Genomic DNA, 15,445 nt, shown 5'->3' on the forward strand with positions numbered 1-15,445 from the left:
ATTTAAACTTTATTATTTATTAACAATGTTTCTTTTGTGTTAAGAATACATATATTTATTAATTATTATAATAGCCTTAGCGACAAATTTGGGTGTGCGATGTGATCGAGGCGAGAGTACGATTGCGAGTGCTTTCCGATCGACGCTTCTGCTTTATTTTTCCATGAGTGAGTCGACCAGATAGGTACGGCCGCTGCGTGTCGTTCTGTCTCGCTCACTCGGTACCAAACGATTACAATGATTATGCCTGCCTGACACTTCATTTCCTACATTAATAGGACTGTTTCAACGCTATTGACCAAGTTATCTGCAGAGGAACCCAAGTCCTGGTATAAAAACGTTGGCAGGGTACAACAGTTCATCAACTCTTCGCCACCTCGGAGTATTAAGATCTCGCCTTTTAAAATTTTGACTTGTATTGAAATGAGAACGACATATGATCAAGAGTTAAAGTCTAAGTTGGAGGAAGAATTACTTATAGAGTTGCAACGGGAGAAAGATGAAATTCGTAGATTAGCAAAAGATAATATAGCAAAAATACAGGAAGAAAATCGTAAGTCATATAACAAGTTCAGAAAGTCCGAAACAGAATACGAAGTGGGCGATATGGTTGCTATGAAGCGTACCCAGTTTGGAGCAGGGCTGAAGCTTAAGAAGAATTATCTAGGGCCGTATAAAATTGTTAGGAAGTTAAGACATGGTAGATATTCAGTGGAGAAGATTGGGGATGGTGAGGGCCCAAATAGGACCAATACCGTAGCGGAGTACCTGAAGAAGTGGAATCCATCATTCGGGACGAATGAGACTGTAGAATGGCCGAATGTAGGATTGCGTGAGAGCCCCTAATGGTATCAGAATGCCGATAACGATATTAGTTTGATAGATATCGATAGATGGTCAATCGAAGGGGGAGAGGCTTGAGTTGCTGGACGAAGAGGTTGTGTTGGTCTCGTTAAATTGAAAGTGTTCAATAAGATGGTTTCTTTTTCTTTGGTTAATAATTAAATAAAAATTGTCGCAGAAAATATCCCTTTATTTATATTTAAGCTATATTACCGAAAAATACCATTTCTGTTCATGAATCTAGTATATAAGTCAATTATCATTTTTGTTGTAAAAAGAGATGGTCACACTCTGTATAAAACGATGGCGAAGAAAAACGTGCCTAAAAGAATAAAACAATAAAGCTCTCTAAAAAATATATAATAATAAAAAACCACGGCCAATTCCACAACATACAAATTGGTCCTTCGAGCCGGATCATTAACGCGCATAATACAGTCCACAATAGTTAATAAAAATGTGGAGTTGGCCAAAAGTGGTAGAAAAGAAATTGGAGGCGTTGAAGTCGCAAGAATTGCGCGACGTTCATTTCGCCATATATACAAAATTTGTTGGAGATAATTTCGTGAAGCGCGAACTACGAAAATTCAAGGGTTTACCTTACGATTCCAAAAAGAGGCTGGAACACATCGACTGCATCTCGAAAGAGCTGGGCGCAAACGCTTTGCAACGAGTATGCCAATTCCTAGAAATTTCGCCGCAAGAAGGGATAGACTGTACCGAGATGGCATCAAAAATTTATGACGCCATTTCGTACGAAACTTCTGGCAAATCAAGCGGGAACGTCATACAAGCATCAAACGCGAACCAGTCCGAGAACCAGTTCGAAAACATGAACCAGTTGGAAGTACTAAGGGGAATAGAAGCCATCGATGTAGAAAACGTGGAACTTCAAGACGAAATCTCAAAAAAGGAAATATTGATGCTTGGTGTAAAAAGACAGCTAAGCAAAGCCCAAACTGGGGGCGCTTCTGCTGACGTCATCGAAGAGCATGAATATGAAATACAACAGCTGTCATTAGAGGTGAAAGTTCTGAATGCACGCGCGGAAGCTTTGGTGAGCAAAAAACATACTTTGAACACTACTGTAGCACTGATTCGTTCGTCTACCTCCTCCCAAAATCTGTCATGTCTGATGGAGACCACCCGATAAATGAATCGCTATCGATCTCCAACGGCGACAACAACATACAAAGCACTGTAATCACCATGTTAGCCAGACAAAGCTTAGGCAATAAAAATCTGGAATTTGACGGTTCCTCTCATTTGGCTTGGCGACATTTTAAGACGCAGTTCATAAAATCGGGGAGCGAGTGTCAGTATTCTGGAGAAGAGGATGTATATCGTCTCGATAAGTCACTGAAAGGGGCAGCGCGTAAGAAGGTTGACATTTTGTTGATGTCGGCCAAGGAGCCATCGAAAATTCTAGCCATTTTGGACAACATATACGGAGCTCCAGAAAATGTGGCGTTCGAACTGATGGCAAAAGCACAGGAAATAAGATATGTAAAGGAAATTGGAGATTTTCACGAGTTCAACTGCTCTGTTCAAAATATCAATTCAGCGCTGGAGTTTGTACAATGCAAGTTCATCGATACACAAAAGTTGCTTGCAACCCTAATTGAGCGGCTAGATGAAAGTTTTCTTCGAGAATGGGGATCATTTCTAACCGCTCGAAAATTAAGAGCTGCAGAATGTAATTTTGAAATATTTGCTGAATGGACGCAGGAGCAGTCGAGATTGTATCATGATATATGTTTCTATAAGAAGATAATTACAATCAATAACGTAGATAATGAAGCACAAAAGAAATTCGGAATACAAATTCAATCACAAAAGGTTACACAAACTCGCTCAACCAGCAAGTGTTTTATTTGTGATGAGGACAAGCATTCCCTTGATAAATGTAGTAAATTCAGAAAAGCAGAAGTGAAGAAACGGTGGGATTACGCAAGCACAAGTAACGCCTGCTTCACATGCCTAAAATTTCATAAGGGACAATGCAATAATCGTGAGCAATGCAAGATCGACAACTGTGAACGATATCATCATCGCTTACTACATAAGGCAAAACAGCCTCATTTACAATCCTTGCCGCAAGCTATTAGCGGATGCATTCAAGAAGCTCAAGAAGCAGCAATTCTTAAAATGTTACCAGTTATATTACGTGGTCCAACTGGTGAAAAAGAAATTCTGGCTTTTCTCGACGATGGGAGCACAACAACAATGTTGGATATTAATGTAGCACGTGAGGTCGGAATAATTGGGAAACCTCAACCGTATTGCTTTGGATGGACTGAAGGAATCTCTAGATATGATGAAACTTCAGAAATCGCAGATATTGCTATTACTGGCGATAGCAAAATTCAGAAGCTTCAAAATGTACGTCTTATCAAGGATTTGAATTTACCAACTCAACGAATCGATTACAAAGCTATACAGAAAGAATTTCCATATACAAAAATGGCAAAATTGAACTCGATTCGGAATCTTCAGCCTCATCTCCTCATTGGACAACGACATGCAACACTCCTTACAACTCAAACCATACTAAATGTAGATCCAAAGGGTCCGATTATGGCAAAAACCAAGCTCGGATGGGTCATACACGGTCCGATAAAAGCAAAAGTAAGAGAAGCAGACTTTGTATGCTGCCACATCGAGGATGAACATCTGGGCGATATGCTTAAAAACCAATTTAGCATAGAAGGATTTGGTGTCTGTAAACCAGCAACGGACAAAACTAAATCAACAGAAGAAAAATTGGCTATTAGCAAGATATCCTCATCAATAATAAGAGTAAATGGACAATATCAGGTAAACTTACCCTGGAAAAGCGACATGGTGGAACTTCCTGATAGTCGCCAAATGGCAGAACAAAGACTAAAATGTCTAGAAAGAAAGCTGAACAGAAACAGCGAACTAGCGCGAGCATACCAAAAGGAAGTGGAGAAGCTACTCAAGAATGGTTATGCAAAAATAGTCACTAATGTCAACTTGGTTAAATCCCCAAAACTGTGGTTCCTGCCACATTTTGCAGTAATTAATCCCAAGAAACCGGAAAAAGTTCGAGTAGTGTTCGACGCAGCAGCTATTTGTAATGGCACTTCCTTAAACGAAAATCTACTAACTGGGCCGGATTGGCTTTCATCAATCGTAGGCGTGCTAATAAGATTTAGATTAAACACAATAGCCTTTGCTGCAGATATTAAAGAAATGTTCAACCAGGTAAAAATCGCCAAAGAAGATGCAGTCTCACAATGTTTTTTATGGAGAAATATGAATACCCAAATACCACCAACAGTCTATCAGATGACGTCAATGATATTCGGAGCAACCTCCTCACCATTTATAGCACAATTTGTAAAAAACCACAATGCAGCGATACATAAAAGTGAGGCACCAGAAGCAGCTCAAGCCATCATTGAAAACCATTACGTCGACGACTATCTGGATTCAAAAGCAACAGTTCGCGAAGCTGTTGAGATAATTCATGCAGTAATTAAAATACACGCAGCGGGACATTTTCAAATTCGAAATTTTATTTGTAATAATCATGATGTCTTACAGGGAATACCCGAAGATCTACGTGGTCCGTTAACACGGATTCGATTGGGCGAAAAAGGAGACATATCTCAAAAGGTTCTCGGCATGATTTGGGACGCACAAAAAAGACATATTTATTTTCTCAACAACTACAATGCACAGCATAAGCGAGGATATACTGAATGGAACAAGGATGCCTACAAAAAGAAAGGTGCTTGCAGCAGTCAACTCAATATATGATCCCTTGGGAATGGTGACTCCAGTAACAATAAAAGGTCGGATCTTGATGCGTAGTATTTGGGAACTTGGCATTGGATGGGATGATGTGATTAAAGGCGACCCTGTCAAAAAGTGGCAAGAGTGGTTAAACGATCTGAAAAGACTACATGATGTTAGTATACCAAGATGTTACTCCCAACATTTATCTATTGCTACGAAAGTCGAACTACACGTTTTTTGCGACGCTAGCAGTAAAGCATACGCTGCAGCAGCATATATTCGACTAAGTTACAAGGGTGCAGAAACTGCAACAAAATATGACGTCATGCTTATAGCATCTCGGGCTCGAGTTTCACCTTTGAAACATGTTACCATTCCAAAACTTGAAACATTGGCAGCTGTGATGGGATGTAGACTGGCGGAAACTATTGAAAACGAAATGCATCTAAAATTTGAAGAAAGGTTTTTCTGGACAGACTCCCAAACAGTGATTTCATGGATAAACAGTAACGAAAGGCTGCAAGTTTTCGTAGCCAACAGAATAAGCGAAATATGCGAAAAGTCCAAGAGGGCAGAATGGAACTGGGTTCCAACCATGGAAAACATTGCTGACATCATAACAAGAGATTCGCCAATTAAAGTTGCCACAGACAGATGGCAACAAGGTCCAGCCTTTCTTGGTCTGGATAAAAAGATGTGGCCACAGCCAAAATTAAAGGCACCAACCGAACCAGGGCTTATGATGCTAGTTCACCAAGATGACCACCCATTTAAAATACTGGAAAATAGAATTTCGAAGTTCACAAAACTGGTAAGAGCCACAGCATGGGTCAAAAGATTTATAGAAAATGTAAAAGCGAAACGTTGTAAGATGGAACTCCGTCGGGGCGATATCGTCGTGGAGGAATATAATTGGTCTCTATCAAAATGGTATCTCCATGTCCAAGCGGAATGTTTTCACAATGACATAACTTATGCTAAAACTGGCAAGATCACAGGGGGTTTACGCCTCACTAAATATTGTCTTTCTATAAGTGAAGATGAAATTCTACGCATAAACAGCCGAATAATACGTGCAGAAGGCGTCGTCGCGACAAGTCCTATTGTGTTGGATGGAGATCAAGTATTCACAAAGTTGATGGTACAACATTTTCACAACGAAGTGCATCATACGGGAATACAAGTCGTCGTACATAAGTTCAAGTCGCAATACTGGATGCCGAAGTTGAATACCAAGATCAAAAGAATTATCAACGAATGTATGTGGTGTAGACGACGCAAAGCCAAACCGGTTAAAGCGCAAATGGGTATATTACCCAAGGAGAGGTTCTCTACATTTCAAAAACCATTCACATCCGTTGGCATGGATTATTTCGGCCCGTTCTATACGAAAGATGGTCGGGGCTCCAGCGGCAGATACAATAAATGTCTGCGAAAGCGATATGGCGTTCTCTTTACATGCTTAACATCTAGAGCAATACATGTGGAAATCGCACACTCTCTGACTACAGACTCGTGCATTTTGGCAATCCGTCGAATGATGGCAAGGCGAGGCGAAATTAAAACACTATGGTCCGATAATGGTACTAATCTTAGAGGCGCTTCAAGAGAACTAACAGAAGCTCTAGAGGAAATAGATATGCAAGCAGCTCGCGGAGAACTAACCCAAAGGGGAATCGAATGGAAATTTATACCAGCGAACTCACCAAATTTTGGAGGTTGCTGGGAAAGGCTAATTGGATGCTTTAAAAGAACACTAGAGGCCGTACTATCCGTCGAAAGTAATCCAACTGACGAAGTGCTGCAAACTCTTTTTTGTGAAGCGGAGCATTTGGTAAATAGTCGACCATATATTCTCGAATCGGATGATCCAGATGACGGCTTAGGATTATGCCCCAATGATATAATCATACAACAAAGTGGATCTATTGAAGCACCATGCAAAATTAACGGATCCAGTGAAAAGAAGACATGGAGGATGACGCAAATGTTAGTGGAAGCATTCTGGAGACGATTCATTAAGGAATATATCCCAAGTTTAGTTAACAGATCGAAATGGGAAAAGAATTGCGACAACCTGAAAGAGGGTGAACTCGTCGTAGTGAAATGCATGACACCAAGAGGTGAATGGCCAATTGGAATAGTACTCAAAACACACCCAGGAGAAGATGGAATTGTGAGAGTAGCAGACATAAAAACAACAAAAAACACTTATCGTCGGCCAGTAAGAAACCTATGCAGATTAGGACTGGAATCCCGCGACATAAAGGATCGTGCTGAAGACTTGGTTCAACACTAGGGGGCGGAAATATGTCGCAGAAAATATCCCTTTATTTATATTTAAGCTATATTACCGAAAAAATACCATTTCTGTTCATGAATCTAGTATATAAGTCAATTATCATTTTTGTTGTAAAAAGAGATGGTCACACTCTGTATAAAACGATGGCGAAGAAAAACGTGCCTAAAAGAATAAAACAATAAAGCTCTCTAAAAAATATATAATAATAAAAAACCACGGCCAATTCCACAACAAAAATGATAAGCTAAGATACATAAAAGCAAAGCGGTGTGCAGAGTATTTTATTTTGGTCCAGTGGATTCAGCTTTCCTACACAAATAAATTTAATGTAACACAAAAACAAAAAAATTAAAATCTATTAGCTTGTGTGTGGTGTGAATTTTTGTTGTGCGGCAAGCTGCAAGCTTATGATTAGGTCAAAAATTAATTGAATCCTGTTTTTCCATTACCAGAATATTTCATAAAAATTGATAAATTTATCGCAAATGTATTGTAATTCAAACATTTGTTTTCAGTTTGGTAAATCAAAAAGTGGCATAAATAACCTTAACAGCTTAATGTTTAATTAAAAATTTTCGTTAATTTTTTGTAACTTTAATGTTAAATTTGACTTTTCGTGAATTATTAAAAGAAAGCCAAATATGTGATAGATATGAAAGTAAGCATCATTGAATTTGATTGTTGTTGCTGTCACTGATGCTTATGGCCTCGCATATAAAAAAAAATATATTTTCATATTTTACCACGCCCACTTCCGCCTCCATAATATTATTTTACTACGCGATCCATTAGGCCAAAAGTGGCCGTTGGCTAGCGAAGGCGCTAGAGTACTCGTGTGTTTGTAGAGTGAGCGTAGTATGGTATGGGCATGTTAAAACAATTTGATATACATACATTTGGTTTTCGAAATTTAAAATATTTGTTTCACCTGGTGTATGGTATACTCAAGTCGGCAAGTCGACTTACTTACTTCATTTACATTGAGTTCTGAACAGAATTCTGTTTGAAGCGACTGAAAAGCATTTTGGACATCCCCTATACAATGCCTGCAAGGAGAGATTAGCATCGTACAGGGGCCAGTTCGATAGCAGCTGTGATCATGCTAAGGAGGATAATGACCCTTGCCAGCTATAGACACTGATTATTCTTCCTATTTCACATTTAGATCGAGAAACTGCCAAATGTAACAGAAAGAGCCAAAACAGTCATGAAGGAATGCCTGCAGCAGAACGTCATCGCACCAATGACTATCAGAAGTTCTCAGTTGTCGAACCCATTCCTTGTTATACACGTTGCTTTTTTGCAAAGCTGCAAAGCTTTTGCAATTGTGTAATTAACGGCAGGGTATATACATACATACACCATATAGGTGGAATGTGCCACAGACAGAGTGGATCGGCTGTGTGGATTGCGTGTAAACTGAAACCGAAGTGTCCAAATGAAAGGATTAGCCTTGGCACAAAATATCTAGTTATTGTCTGAATTGAAAGCAAAATTGCAAACAATTAAGAAAATTATATTTGTTTTTTGTTTCTCCTTCTTTTTCATTTATGGAACCAAATTGAACGTTTGGCAGAATAAATCCAGTGATTAGATTTCTATAGTTAAGTTAGTGAAATATTTTCTCTCATTCTAAAAATTCTTTGGTTCTCCGATTTTATACCTTAAATCAGTTCTAAATTGCCCATTAAATATTTGAGCAATTTATATATTTTTCAGTTCTAAATGCTTTCTTGTTGGTAACCAATTTGGCCGAAAGTGGCAATACTGGTTTTGTGTTGAATGAAAATAACTGAACTGAAACTATAAAATAAAAATGTTGAATTAATATGTGACTTTGGAAATGTCAACACAACACACACACATAACGCATTTATCGCGGCACAGTTGGCATCACATTTTTATGCGGCTGACGTCGCCATTCACCATTTACCATTTACATAGCTTCTAACTTCTAGCTTTTAACTTCTAATGTCATAAATTCAACAAACTGCTGCCTCGAACCATCCAGAAGCGTGCCAAATGAAAGCCATGTATTTATTTAAAAGTGCTAAAATATTTGCAAAACGCTTCTCACTACCACTACCACTACCCAACAAAAATTTTTCTTTGGAGGCCACCAAACGGACACGACTTGGACCATTATATATACACACGTATATATTCTAGTTTTTTACATATGTAAGTTAACACCACTAACCATAGAACACATAGATGGGACAAACTCATGTTTTTTGATTGCAAACGCTAGCCTAGTCATGGAACCCCAGAGAACTTCGGGAAAACCCGAACGCTCGTACTCTCAATGAGAGCGTAAAATGGGGAGAGGGCCAAGCAGCTACGAAAATAATTTAGTGTAGCACAGACTACAGAACGACGAGGGCAGGCCCATGTCGCTTGTGATTTCGTTCTGTCAATGTATGTGTACACTCGTCGGTACATGCTCAGGCTTCGTAGTGTGTGTGTGACGTGAAGTTGTACAACATCGCATTTCAATAGCTCGCTCGACCAAAACTTTTAATTTTCGACAAAACAGCGACAATGCGAATAGGATATGCCCCTGTCGAAAGAATATTACGAAATATTGGCCTCAGCTTCGTATGTATCCGGTGGCTGTGCCGATAAAGTGCTCGCTTGGCGATCGGAATGTCCCTGGTTCGAATCCCAACTCGTACATGTTAAAAAGGTTTTTCTTTGCCTATTTTTTTATTTATATAAAAATATTTAAAAAAAAAACAAACCAAAAAGAAACAAAATAGAAAAAAAAAGACAAAAAAACCTTCGTCAACGATAATCGAGTTTATTTCTATTTTGTTTTTTTCCCTTTTGTTTATTTTTATTTTTTTTATTTTTATATAAATAAAAAAAATAGGCAAAGAAAAACCTTTTAACATGTACGAGTTGGGATTCGAACCAGGGACATTCCGATCGCCAAGCGAGCACTTTATCGGCACAGCCACCGGGATACATACGAAGCTGAGGCCAATATTTCGTAATATTCTTTCGACAGGGGCATATCCTATTCGCATTGTCGCTGTTTTGTCGAAAATTAATAGTTTTGGTCGAGCGAGCTATTGAAATGCGATGTTGTACAACTTCACGTCACACACACACTACGAAGCCTGAGCATGTACCGACGAGTGTACACATACATTGACAGAACGAAATCACAAGCGACATGGGCCTGCCCTCGTCGTTCTGTAGTCTGTGCTACACTAAATTATTTTCGTAGCTGCTTGGCCCTCTCCCCATTTTACGCTCTCATTGAGAGTACGAGCGTTCGGGTTTTCCCGAAGTTCTCTGGGGTTCCATGACTAGGCTAGCGTTTGCAATCAAAAAAACATGAGTTTGTCCCATCTATGTGTTCTATGGTTAGTGTTAACACCATACAACAGCATTAGCAGCGGCAGCAGCATCAGCGGCAGCAGCAGCAGCGCCAACATCAGCGGCAGCAGCAGCAGCGCCAGCGAAAGGCTCTGCGAGCAGGAGGGGCAGCAGCAGCGGGAGAGGGGCAGAACGGGCCTGGAGGCCGAAGCGGGAGGTGGCTGGGTGGAGAACACGCGAGAGACATTACAAGAGAATAATAGAATAAAACCATTATAACGTGAGATCGAACCAAAGTCTTGATGATTGGGTGGTCAAATCCTTGCTACTGAAGGTGACCTCCTCAAATAAGAGGAAGTTAACTGGCGCCTGAGCAGGGACCGTCTTCCGTCGCGTCTTTATGTAATAAAATTGTTTTTTTTTTCTTTTTCTCTTGCCCATAAGTGGCTTAAGCGAATGTGTTCCCAACATGAAGTGAATAAAAAATAAAGTAAATGCAGTAAAAAGTGAAAAAAAATTTTAAAGTTTTTTTTTCTTGTAAATGCCCACCGAAAAATTAAAGTGGATGGTTAGACAACAAAACATATTGGAATCGCTGCCAAGAATTTGTGTATTGGATGATGAGACATTTCTCCGAATCTCAGCAAATACAATTTTTCAGTTGTTCTGCGTGTGCCGAACAAATTCAATAATTCTAGTTAATCAGCGACCGCCGCGACGCACAGTTGGGCCTCGGCTCGGATAGCGTTGGAAAAATACGTTTTTTCATGATCGCCTTTGGCAAAAATGGTATACGCAATCGATAGGAAATACTTCAGAGATTATGAATCCGAAAAATGTTTGAAATCGGTTGAGATTCATGGGTGCTAGAGGCGCACAAAGTTGGGACATTTTTAGTGAAAAGGAAAAAATAATAATTTTTAAAAAAAAATCGCAACTTTAAAACTGAATATTGGGCGATTTCAACAATCGATCTTGGATATTTTGGTTTTATCTGAAAAGTATGTTCTTTATTAATAGCATGTTTGATAAATTTTAATAATTACTTAAATAGTTATTGAACTAGAAGCGTTTAAAAAATGTACTAAATATTGGCATTTTTGAACTTTGATGGAATAAAACTCAACGAGTATCAATACCGGACTACATACACTAGGTAGGTGAAATATTTACCTATCAGATGTATATAGTCCCAATATGCGGAAACCTGCGACAGCGTCGCGACGCTTCTAAATTCCTATGAAATAAAGCATCGTGAAGCCATTGTTTCAATTGCTCTGCGTGTGCCAAAGTTCCTGGGAACCTTGACAAACGCAAAATTTCTTGTTGCTCTGCGACCGCCGTAACGTACCTAAAATTCCTATAAAATAAAGACAGCGCGAATCAAATGTTTCAATTGCTCTGCGTGTGCCAAAGTTCATTGGAACTTTGACAAACGCAACAATTATTCTTGCTCTGCGACCGCCGTAACGTACCTAAAATTCCTATGAAATAAAGACAGCGCAGATCAAATATTTCAATTATTTTGCGTGTGAGTGTAGTGTAGTATATTCATGCAAATAATCATTCAGTACAATGAGCTCAACTTGTAACACTCTGTTGCAAGTATAAACAATTAAACATATACGCACTAAAATATAATTGTGCACTTGAATATGTTTATATATATACATTGATGTATGTACATAAACATATTCACATAAATCTACAGCTAAGCATGATCATATATGTATGTACATTTGTATATGCACATACATATATTCACATAAGCAATGTATGCACAAGCGTAACATGAGCTAGAGCCAGGCCAGCGTGTGAACGCTGACCAAGCACTTTGATGCAAGCGCTCCAACAATATGTATGTATGTACTGACACTCTCCCTCTCTTTTGTAGCTGTCGCATAAGTCGCAGCATAAGAATATGTATGTAAACTTAGCTTAAGCAAAATAATAATTTGGAATAAAGAATCATTCTAAAAACGACTATGCATGGACACTGACGTGTTCATCTTGGATATACTATTTTTTTATCAAAGAAACCCGGTCTTGGTATATATATAACATGGCGACCGTGACATAATAAGGACCCGCTATCTGCTAACAAAAACAACAACTGCAATCTGCAAACCAAATGCAAAAATCAAACCATCAATCAACGTTAATGTCAGAAGAACAACAACTGCAAATATTAACCACAACACAAAACATGAACATTTTATTTATTTAAATGAAAATTTTATTTTAAATCAATTGGAATAAATGCCCAGAAGAAAGCAGAATCAGCGGTTGGAACCATTTATAAATCAAGCGAACCAAAAGAAAATCAACCAATCAATCAACAAGGAACACCAATGAACAGTGAAGATATTCCCTTTGCGGAATCTGCTCCTATCGAGCAAAGGGATGCGCCGACGCTAGAAGAAGCGTTAGAGTTGTATCCCAACGATGGACCGCGCCCACTCACAATAGCTGAGTACCGGGCCCGCAACACCAAATCAACAGAGTCAAAGAAGACAAAAAGAGGAGGCCAAGTAAGAAAGCTACTCCAGCAGAAGAGGCTGGAAGTAGACCTACTGGCCACTCTGAAGACGGAGGAAGACCGACAACGCTGCATAGAGCGTATTGACATACTGAAAGCTGAACTTCGCCAAAGAGCGAAGAAACGCAAGGGGGCCGCAGAAATGCGCAAGCCTTAACTTGCCTTTAATTTAATAATAGTAATAATAACCTTAATAGCAAGTTGAACACGAAAGTGCAACTTGCGACTTACTAACTGTCCGATAGGCTTTTACTAACAATGTGGTTGGAGATTTTTTTTTTAACAATAAATGAAAATGAAATGTATACCTGAATTGTGAGCCAACCACATTTTCTATAATTTTTCCACGTCTCTGGCTCGCTGTGCAAGACACAGTTGAGATAAATTTTATTTCTCTCTTACTTTTTTTTTCTCTTCACAAATAATTAAAATAAAAAAAAAATACGCATGAATCCATAACAATCTTATTTTAATATTTCAAATAGAAATCAAATTCAGACATTTTATGAAAAAAAAATTAAAGTAATTGCTAAAAAACAAGTTTTTAACCTGTCTTTATGAACTTTATTTCATATTTTTGAATACTTATAAAAAATAAAAACAAAAATCCCATACGTATGTTCGATAATAGTATAAGTAAATTTGATGATATATCCGTTATACCCACAATGGGGTTAATCGAAACAAAACCAGTGGACTCCACTGCAAATGTCATAAATAAAATTGAATCATCAAATGCTGATATGAGATTAACGAACATACTACTTTTAATAATTGTCATAATATTGTGCGCATATGTATTATATAAGGCTTACCTATTACACAATAAATGTGTAACAAAAAGAGCTCTAAGCCAAGCTAACGATCTAGATAAGATCTAAAAATACATATGCACACAAGCAATTATAAATCAAAACCTTTTTAACAAAAGATAAAATATATATATATATAAAAAAAAAAAAAAAAAAAAAATGACCCATTGTGACAGGTACTTTGAAAAAATAAACAACAGGCACCCTAGCATAGTCCAAGACTTAATTGAGGTTTTTAGGAGCGAGGGAAGTACCTCACCTCAACGCTCCATAAACTTAGTACAAATTAGGTTAGCTTACCTTGACATAACGGGCGAAGATTTCCCAGTCAAAGGAGGCACTAGGGTACAGATGAGTTTCATTCTCACGGTACCATATGTATGCTGTTTTTCAAACGCAGCGGGCACACTGCGTTTCTACCTAATGGAGGAACAACAGCAGTAAAGAACTAAATACATCCATAATCAGTTTAATAGGTTTAGGCAGTTAGTGTAGAATATGGATAAAGCAGAAACAAAACAGCTCCAAAAATATTTACCTTTCCTTGATTTCCTGATACAATCAGGTGAAACAAATCACAAATACAAGGAAATAAGGTATTGGATAGCCCACAACTACAAATTTCAAAAAAATATTGTAGATCTTATGGAAAAATCCATAAAAGTAGCTTACAGTAGATTGTTAGCTAAGACTCCTTTAAGAAAAGACGTGCCCGGATGGGTCCACGAACTTTTCAAGGACTCAATTGCGCTGATAAACATATCAGAATCGAGTGCAGAACCAATAGATTTAACAGACTCAGATGTAGAAATAATAGACATAGAATAGTAAAACCTTACACATTTTCAATTTTTTTTTTTTTTTCTTAAATTAACAACAGGTCTAAACGACAAATTTCTTTTTTTTTAGTAAAATGGGTTCTCAAGAATCCAAAATAGAAATAGAAATTAATCTTAGAAATTAATCTTAACAAACTATGGTTACTTGGGATGATATAATAGGAAAAGCTAGAATACACGCACAAGAATTAACTAAATCTTGTAAGTGCCTCTCGCAGAATAGAGAAACATCCCAAGACACAGTAACCAAACACACGAAGATAATAACCGAGAATCTTCAAGCTATTAGAGCAGTATTAACTGAACACTATAGCAAACTAAAGATATGGCAAAAAGCAGCCGCAAGTGCGTTCTACAGTGATTACAAACAAAAAGCAATAACTGTGTTTAACAGACACAATATTGAATTTAAACAAACATCAGATTTGGAAACTTCAATAGTACTGGAAGAAAAAACGCAACTAATGGCTGATGAAGAAATAAGTCAAGAAGAACCATCAGCAATAAGTCTTAACAAGCCAATAATTCCCAAAGAAAACAACAAAATGACACAAACAGTGGTAGAATTCATAAACACAGCCACCAGGCTGCTACCATACTTCGATGGTGATATTAAAAATCTACCTGGTTTCCTTGGAGCGCTTCGCGTACTTAACAGCATAAAAGAAACGCACGAAGCAGTAGCTATCGAAATCATAAAATCAAAATTAAAAGGTCAAGCGGGTAATACCCTAAGTTCTGAAACAACGATTGATGAAGTAATACGAAAACTATCAACAATCTTCAAGCCCACTCTTGCTAGTCCCAAAGAAAACACTTTCGGGATCTAAAAAAAAAACTGGCGATTAGTAATTGACTACCGTCAAATAAACAAAAAATTGCTGTCAGATAAGTTTCCGCTCCCCAGAATTGATGATATTCTTGATCAATTGGGAAGAGCAAAATATTTTTCTTGCCTTGACTTAATGTCAGGTTTTCATCAAATTGAACTAGAAGAAAAATCAAGAGATATAACGTCTTT

This window comes from Drosophila tropicalis, unplaced genomic scaffold (assembly GCF_018151085.1).
Source record: "Drosophila tropicalis isolate 14030-0801.00 unplaced genomic scaffold, ASM1815108v1 contig_1102, whole genome shotgun sequence".
NCBI classification, from domain to species: domain Eukaryota; kingdom Metazoa; phylum Arthropoda; class Insecta; order Diptera; family Drosophilidae; genus Drosophila; species Drosophila tropicalis.